This window comes from Sinocyclocheilus grahami, unplaced genomic scaffold (assembly GCF_001515645.1).
Source record: "Sinocyclocheilus grahami isolate Dianchi unplaced genomic scaffold, SAMN03320097.WGS_v1.1 scaffold599.1, whole genome shotgun sequence".
In the NCBI taxonomy this organism is placed as follows: Eukaryota; Metazoa; Chordata; class Actinopteri; order Cypriniformes; family Cyprinidae; genus Sinocyclocheilus; species Sinocyclocheilus grahami.
Window position 1 is genome coordinate 264,079 of NW_015505778.1, and position 9,017 is coordinate 273,095.

The 9,017-nt window shown below is 33.7% G+C and overlaps 1 pseudogene; it reads left to right on the top strand.

Moving 5' to 3' along the window:
- Positions 1–297: 297 nt before the first annotated feature.
- On the top strand, positions 298–8,081 carry LOC107557319 (alanyl-tRNA editing protein Aarsd1-like; annotated as a pseudogene).
- The last annotated feature ends 936 nt before the right edge of the window (positions 8,082–9,017 follow it).

Genomic DNA, 9,017 nt, shown 5'->3' on the forward strand with positions numbered 1-9,017 from the left:
CCAACACTGGTAGCTTTATGGTAAAAAGTATGACACTGATTAAACATTACGACGTGCATATTTAAACACACACACACAAAAACTCATAACAGAAATGAATAAACAAAATTAGCACTAATACACACACTGAAAATTTACTTGAAAATGCTAGGAAACGATTTTCACTCACTAATTGCTAGTCAATTTCACAAATAGTTACAAAGAAACCTCAAGTAACGCACTGAATTAATGTTACGCTTTATTTTAAAAACAGCGGCCATCTTTTAACTTTCGGTTGCGTTTACTGTTGCAAATACCGATCCCTTGTACTTTACATTTGTCGAAACATGGCTTTCCAGTGTCAGAGGGACGGTTATGTGCGGGAGGTATGTGGCTTTTTCAGATTTTATGATATTTCGCTGTATGTGTATCGCCAGAGAAATGTATGTTTATATAAATAATAAATTAAAAAATTAAATATATAAATTAAAACATATAAATAAAAAAAAATAAAAAGTCCATCTTGTTTGTCAACTTTCCTTTTACAGTTCGACACATGTGTAGTGTCTTGCGTGCCTGCAGAATGAAGCCTAGAGAATAATGGAAAGAAAGAAAAGCTGAAGGGCTTTAATCTGAAACTGAAAGACACCATTCTGTTTCCAGAGGGCGGAGGACAGGTGAGTTTCCCCTCTCTAATGTCATGCCATGCATGTAAATAGATACAGTATGTAAACAATCCCTGCAATATTTTTCCTTGCATGTCTTATTGTTTTTCATTTCCAGCCTGATGATCAAAGGATGGTTGGAGGTGTCAATGTCCTGCGTGTGTTGAGACAGGGTCCAGAGGCAGTGCATTTCATCAGCTCTGCTCTGGAGGAGGGTCAGGAGGTGCACATCAAGCTGGACTGGGAACGGCGCTTTGACCATATGCAGCAGCATTCGAGTAAGGAAGGAATGAGTGTGTTTAGATGAACTTTTACTTTAACCTTGTAAAGGCTGATATATAAAATAATAGTCAGGAAAATATCTAATTAGACAAAAGATTGCAATTTGTTTTTCTTGAGTTTCAAATTTGATTCATCAGGGTTTTATTACTCTTATAGCATGATATAGTGAGAATATGCAGCTTTAGTGACACTAGGAGAGGAAAAAACACATCAGGACTAAAATGAGCAACAGTATGGTGCAGTTGCTGATATTTATATTTCAAACAAGATAAAATTCTGATAGCTTGTGATGTAAATCAATGAGATCTTCGTAACAGTAACAGACTACACTCTTAAAAATAAAGGTGCTTCACGATGCCATAGAAGAACCTTTTTGTCTAAATGGTTCCATAAAGAACCTTTAACATCTGAAGAACCTTTCTGTTTCACAAAAGGTTCTTTGAGGCGAAAGAAGGTTCTTCAGATTATAAAAAGGTAAGAAAGAGATGGTTCTTTAAAGAACCTTTGACTGAATGGTTCTTTGTGGAACCAAAAATGGTTCTTCTATGGCATCGCTTGAACCTTTTGAAGCACCTTTATTTTTAAGAGTGTACTTATGTAATGCATGTAAATAGTTGTTGCTATTTCCTAATAATGTGTCTTAGTAAGATGATATTTAATGCTTAGTTTTATGATCAAAGCTCTGTAGTTTTTATTGTGGGGGCAAAGCATATAGTGCAATGCAATACAATGATGATTGAGAGAGAAGAACAAAATTATGCATGATATGGATAATCAAGTAAACCTAAGTTGCTTCAATCCATTCAGTCATTACTAACAATAAAAAAGGTATTTATATGGTTGCACACACACACACACAACCTTTTACTTACTAAAATAAAGTATTTATCAATCAGATGACATAAGGCATCTGCTAGATTGTGTGCAACAGGTTTTTCCACAAACTTTTGATCATGTAGAGGGCTTAGAAATTTGCACATCAAATATGATACAGTAGGCTTTATAGGGTTAAATGAAGCTCAAACTAATTTCATCACATGCTTATTGTCATTTCTAAAGGTCAACACTTGATCACAGCTTTAGCTGATACAATGTTTGGATACAAAACTACCTCTTGTTAAGAGCTTGGCAGGATCTATTAAATGATTTGGGAAATAAATTTGATTTCTAAATGTTAAACCATCCGGCTGGTTATGAAATGATCCAGGGATTTAGGACGTCAGCGTAGCAGCATGGAGCTGGACACAGCCACGGTGAAGCCTGGAGAGATGGAGGCTTTGGAGGCGGCTGTGAATGAGAAGATTCGTGCACACATTCCAGTTGCTGTCAATCTCCTGTCAGTTGATGATCCTGCTGTGGAGAAGGCATGTGTGCACCTTCAGAAATCATCTTTTAGTTTTTTTTAGGAATCACATTTTCACAACATTTACACACTTTAAGTTGTACAACCCAAACTACAGAACAAGTGAGTTATGTTTAATCAGTAATTCAATGTGTGCAATAATAATAAAAAGAATAAGGACACAACATTAATTAAATTTAAAATGAAACAAAGCACAAAACAAAAATAAATAATCAAAATAAATGATATTCAAAGTGAAAAACTATCATATACACTGTTGTTCAAACGTTTGGGTTTGCTAATATGTTTTTAAAAGAAAGTCTTATGCTCACCAAAGGTGCATTTATTTGATCCAACATATAGTAAACACAGTAAAACTGTAAAATAGTTTTACAATTTAAAATAACAATTTTCTGGTTGAATGTATTTTAAAATATAATTTATTCCTGTTATGCAAAGCTGAATTGTCAGCATCACTTCTAAAGTCTTCATTGTCACATGATCCTTCAGAAATCATTCTAATATGCTGATTTAATGCTCAAGAAACCTTTATCATTATTATTAATGTTGAAAATGGTTGTCCTGCTTAATATGTTTTGTGGAAACCACAATTAATATTTGTTTTACAGCAAGGGTACATAAAGTTACAAAAGATTTCTATGTCAGATAAATACTTTTTTATCTATATTAAATATATATATATATATATATATATATATATATATATATATATATATATATATATATATATATATATATTTAGATTTCTGTTCATCAAAGATTACTGCAGTTGAGTGAAGTTTCCTCAAAAAAATGTAAGCAACATTGATAATAATAAGAACCATTATTAATAATTAAACACCAAATCAACTTTGCCATCACAGGAATAAATTATATTTATTATGTTTTGTGGAAACCATGATACATTTTTATAGAAAGTTCAAAACAACATTTATTTAAAATATATATTTTTTATAACATTATAAATGTCTTTACTGTAACTTTTGAATGAATGAATGCATTCTTGCTGATAAAATTATTCTTGCATTCAATAGAAATGTGTCCTTAAAATAAAACTAAACTGAGCTAACTACAACAAAACTGAAATTAAAAGCAAATTTAAAAATAAAAATTACTACAATTTTATATTGAGATAAGAAGGGGAAACATTCTTTGTTTCCAGTTGCCTTTATTTTGATTTGATTTGATTTTTTTGATTTTTAAGTTGTGCAGCAAATCTTTCCCTTATTTCCTCAATTGTGGACAACAAAATCCCATTATTTTTTATTATCTTCTACCTAAGTTTATAGAATTAAATAAGTATCTTTATCTGTATCTTTTGGTGACATATAGTGAAATATATCTTTAATGATTTAAAATAATACTGTCTCCAAATTCACTTCTACTTTGCGCAATACTAACAAATCGAATTTTTACTATTCTCATGAACAGGTGAGAAGCCGTGGTCTTCCTGATGACCATGCCGGCCCCATCAGGATCGTTGACATTGAGGGGGTAGATGCTAACATGTGCTGCGGGACTCATGTGTCCAACCTCAGTCACCTTCAGGTCAGCCCTCCTCTCCCTGTCGAGCACATTTAAGCTCATCCACCAACTTAACCTGTGGATTTTAGTGTATTATTCAGAGCTATTCTACTGTTTAATCTCTCAAAAAAAAATGTCTCGTTATAAAGATTTTGGGGACCGATAAAGGGAAGAAGAATAAAACCAACCTGATTTTCCTAGCTGGCAACAGAGTGCTGAAATATGCTGAAAAGAGCTACAACATTGAAAAATCACTGACCACCCTTCTCAAGTGAGTTACTTCCCTTAGGGGAAGTAATGTTATCAGCCAAAAACGGTAAACTTTTTATGCGTTTTGACTGTTCGTTTACACGACTTCGGCGTTTTGGAGACTGAAAACGCATATTTTTGAAAACGGGTTTCAAAGTGGAAGTTTTTGAAAACGGCACCGTTGTCATTTCCGTGTAAACACCCATGGGAATCTTTGAAAATGGTGACGTCATGCGCGTGCGTAGTACGTGTTAGGTATGTAGACATGCACAGTACATGTCGATTTTAATGGGTTAGTTCCCCCAAAAATGAAAATTATGTCATTAATTACTCACCCTCGTGTTGTTCCAAACCCGTAAGATCATCTTGGTACTAATATTGGTAAAAATATTAAAGAGAAAGGAAAAATTTAAATTGCACCATATGACCCCTTTAAATTGTGTTCCGAAGATAAACAAAAGTGTTACGGGTTTGGAACAACACGAGGGTGAGTAATTAATGACATTATTTTCATTTGTGGGTGAACTAACCCTTTAAAGGCGAGCGCGAACAAACATACACAACAATGGCGGAATGCATACTGTTGTTGCTGCTCAAGAGTTTGCAAACGCTTTTGATTTACTTCACCAGTATTACAACCAACAGTGGAGACGCATCATATACATCATATAATCTTCACTTCCCTACAGGTACTGTTTGCTAACAAGGTGACAGTGCCGTTTGGCCGTTTTCGCAGATATGTGTAAACGTGAATCGTTTTGAAAACGTTGTCGTGTAACGTTATACGTGAAACTTTTTAAAAACGCAAGGGAAAAGCTTTTCAGTTTTTGACTACACCGTTGTCATGTAAACGTAGCCTGTCAAGTGATCTGTCTGCTTTTCTTCTAGCATGAACTTATGGGAAGCCAAACAACCCAAAAGTGGGATGAAACAGCGCGGTATTAAAGTGCTCAATGGACTGAGCTGCGCGACTGACTCGACAGTGCAGAGAGGACGTGTTTACTAGCGCCACCGAACTGACAGCGCGGCGCTGATCAGTTACAACAGCGCAGTGCGAACATTACTCTCCGCAGAAGTTTGTGTTTTTTTCCTGCACATAACATAATGAAGATCAGTATTAAGTTATTACATTTATTTTGCTTACCTTTCTACTACATGTAAACAGTTGTACTTTGAAAAACTGCAAATATAAAATATATAAGACTTTAATAAATTTACAATACCATAGTCCTCTTGAGGAGCACACCCAGCATCTAGTATATATATTTTTTTATTCTGTACTTGGTTATTATTGTCAAGTTCTACATTCAGCACAATATTGCCCATTTTACATTTGAACTATTATTAAATAGCCTAGTATATATATGGGATTTTTGTTGTCTCTAGTAAAGGGAACATTGTTATTTAACTTTAACATTGCAATTTTATATAATGGATACTGTTTGTAAGGCTTTTCTCTACACTCCAAATTAAATAAATAAATCAATTTTAATTAATAAAAAAAAAACTCTTTAAAAATTAGGGACAGTGTATGTAAATTCAATATGATGTATTTTGAATTTTGCACTGCATTGTGTTTTAGGTTTATCGGTTTACACTTTTACTATAGTAAAACCATTGTTAATTTCTGTATTTCCATAAGGGAAAATGTATGTCCTGACAGAAAAGTATCAGTACATTTTACTCTTTTTTTCAAGAATAAACATATGCTACAGTTACACAAATATCCTTAAATGTAAAATTTACTTAAATATGCCTTGATGAACGAAACCATAACATATTTTAATTCTAAGAGGATAATGGAAGTTTCTGCTGTGAACATGACTACTAAATATAGGCCATACGTGCTTCAAAGTAGCTAACACTACTGTTTACATGTAGTAATATGAGAGATAATAAGCAAAAGAAATGTAATAACTCTTCATTATGTTATTTGCAGGAAAAAAACACAAACTTCTGCGGAGAGTAATGTTCGCGGTGTTGTAACTGATCAGCGCGGCGCGAACACTTTAATACTGCGCTGTTTCGTCCCACTTTTGGGTTATTTGGCTTCCCATATGAACTAATGTTTGTCGTTGTGGTTTATTAGGACAGGGGCAGATGAGCATGTTGATGCCGTGGACAAGGTGCAGAAGACGGTCAAACGTCTTCAGAAGGTAACTTACTGTGTCAGTAAACAAGGATTAATCTTTCACATTTGCAATTATTAATCATCACCCTTTATGTTCCTCTGACAGAGTAATCTAATTATCCTGAGGGAAATGGCTGTTCTGATAGCGCAGAACTTCAAAAACAAACCCGGACAGAGGAAACTTCTTCAGCTTTCACAAGTGTGTTTGACTTCTCCTGTTGAAGCCTTTAGTGAATTAAAGGTTTATTAGTGACTCAAATTGACAAGAATTCAAAAGTTCAATCCAAGTTGCCTAAAAATAAGCCTTGTTGTTTTCACAGTAAAGACGGTGATAATGAGTTCATGAACATCATCGCGAATGAAATTGGATTTCAGGTGGAGCACATCTTTTATTCTTTGAATAGAATGTATTTGCATTGTTATTCCCAGATTCTGGAGATTGGAGTGTAGTTTACACTCTCATTGCTGTGTTTGTGTAGGACCATGGGTGAGGAGAAGGGTGCAGGACTGTTCCTGCTCGCAGGGCCTGAGAATATCATCACCGAAGTGGGACCTCGGTAAGACCCATGCTAGTTTATTCCCTTTCATTCTGACAAATTTTAACCCCGACATATGAAATAATTGTAAGCAAAATAATTTTTTTTTAATGGAATAGTTTATAGAAACTTTACATAAAGTCTAAAAAATATGTTTTTTGTTGTATAATTTTTTTGATACATCAGGTTTTATGGCTCATATAGTATGATATAGTACGAATATGGAGCTCATACTCGAGGAAGAAAAACATCTCAGTTTTATTCAAAGGCCCAAACTGAGCAAAATATGCAATTTTGTGCAGTTGCTGAGATTTACAGTCTAATGCCAAAATGTACGATGAAATAGCTTTTAATGCAAATCGATGAGATCATCTTTATAACAGTAAAGTAGACTACTTGCTAAAATGCCTATAAATAGCAGTTGTCAAACTATCTCTACCGATTTATGTCTTAATAAGATGATTTTTAAATGCTTAGTTTTATGATCAAAGCTCTGTAGTTTTTAGTTGTGGGGTCAAAATATATAATGTAATGTAATATAATGATAACTGAGAGATGAACAAATAAACACTCCTCAAAAGCCTCATGTATCTTATGTGATACTCACATTTTAACATGATTTTTCGATTCAGTTGCTTCAGCCCAGTAAGTGTTCATCTTACAACATTACTTTAATCAGTAAAGATTTCACAGCAAAAAGACACGTGAACCATAACCTGAAGGGGGGGGGGGGGTAGATTGTGTACAACAGGTTTTCGATCATGTTTTGATCATTTACAGGCCATAGAATTCTGCATAGCAAATATGATACAGTAGGCTTTATAGGGTTAATTGTGTTTTTTTTTTTTTATTAAAGTGGCAGATTAATCTGGCCGAGAACCGCCCGCTTAGACAAGCAAATACTGTCTGTCTGCATGTAAAGTGACTTTCACATCTCAGATAGTTCATACCACAATAATACAGTGACATGAAAAGGAAATATTAAAAATTACGGTGACCGTGAACGGTTGTACATAAAATACACCTTATTTCACAGACATAACACAGAAACAAATTAACTCCGTTAACCGTTCTTCCATCTAGTTTACTTGCTACTACTTTGACTTTTTCTGCTAATATTCCTTTGCTTTGGCATTATTTACTTTATGCACCACTGCATGTCAAGAGAATGATGCTATATTAAATACCATTGCATTTTCACGTTTTTCCAAGGATGCATGTAGATTTATGTTGTGCAGTGATTCTTCCAGTAGGTAGCACTCTTCTGAAACACATTCTCCTGTGTTTGTGTCCTGGTGTGCAGGGTAAAGGAGCAGGAAAGGCTGGACGTTACCAGGGTAAATATGCCTTAATTTATTCTGTTGAACAAAATAGATATATAAAAAGAGATATTTTGCAGAACGTTCAAGCCACTTGTTTCCATACAGTTAAATTTGGCAGGTTTTTGGCTCTCTCCAAAAAGGTGCTATAATCCAAGTCTTTGGATGTCTATGTGTGTTGAACAGAACAAAATTTAAATGATGACAATGTTTATTTGTGGGTGAACTGTTCCCTTTAAAATCATAAAGTAGGCCCGGAAAATCAGTGTGTACGTTTAGAGCAGTTCAATTGTTTTGGTCTCAGGGATTGCTTGTAGTTTTGTATTTTTGGGCCAGTGATAACCAGACATAAAGCTGATTGAAGACTGTATTGTATGATTTGCTCATGCCCTACTGTACCACAGAGCTTGTGCTAATAAATAATCTTCCAGTTGATATTGTTTTTGAGGTTATGGATTTATAGTGCAATTCAGATAAGGTCCACACTTGACTCACACCTGTTTTATTGGAGTTGATTTGATTAATCAAATGTGTTTATGGGTGACATGCAATACTCAATTTAAAACCGTTCAAAATCTGTTCTTAAAATTCTTTCATATGGAATTGTTATGACCTCATATACTACATCAAATATTAGTAGTTTTAAAATACATTTATATGTACATTCTAAATTTAATTTAGCGTAAAATCTTGATACATTGTGTCAACAAACCTTGTGTTTTTGTAGAAAGTATATAAAATGTGTAAAAAAAATAATTAAAATACAAATGAAAACGACAATACTGGGCAAGATATATTTTCAGTGTTTTATTAAAAATGACCTAAAGAATTTCCAAAAAATAAAATATTACAGAAAATACATTAAAAAAAGTCCACATCTTAGGGAGGACAAAAATTGTCCTCCTATATATATATATATACATATATATATATATATATATATATATATATATATATGTATATATATAT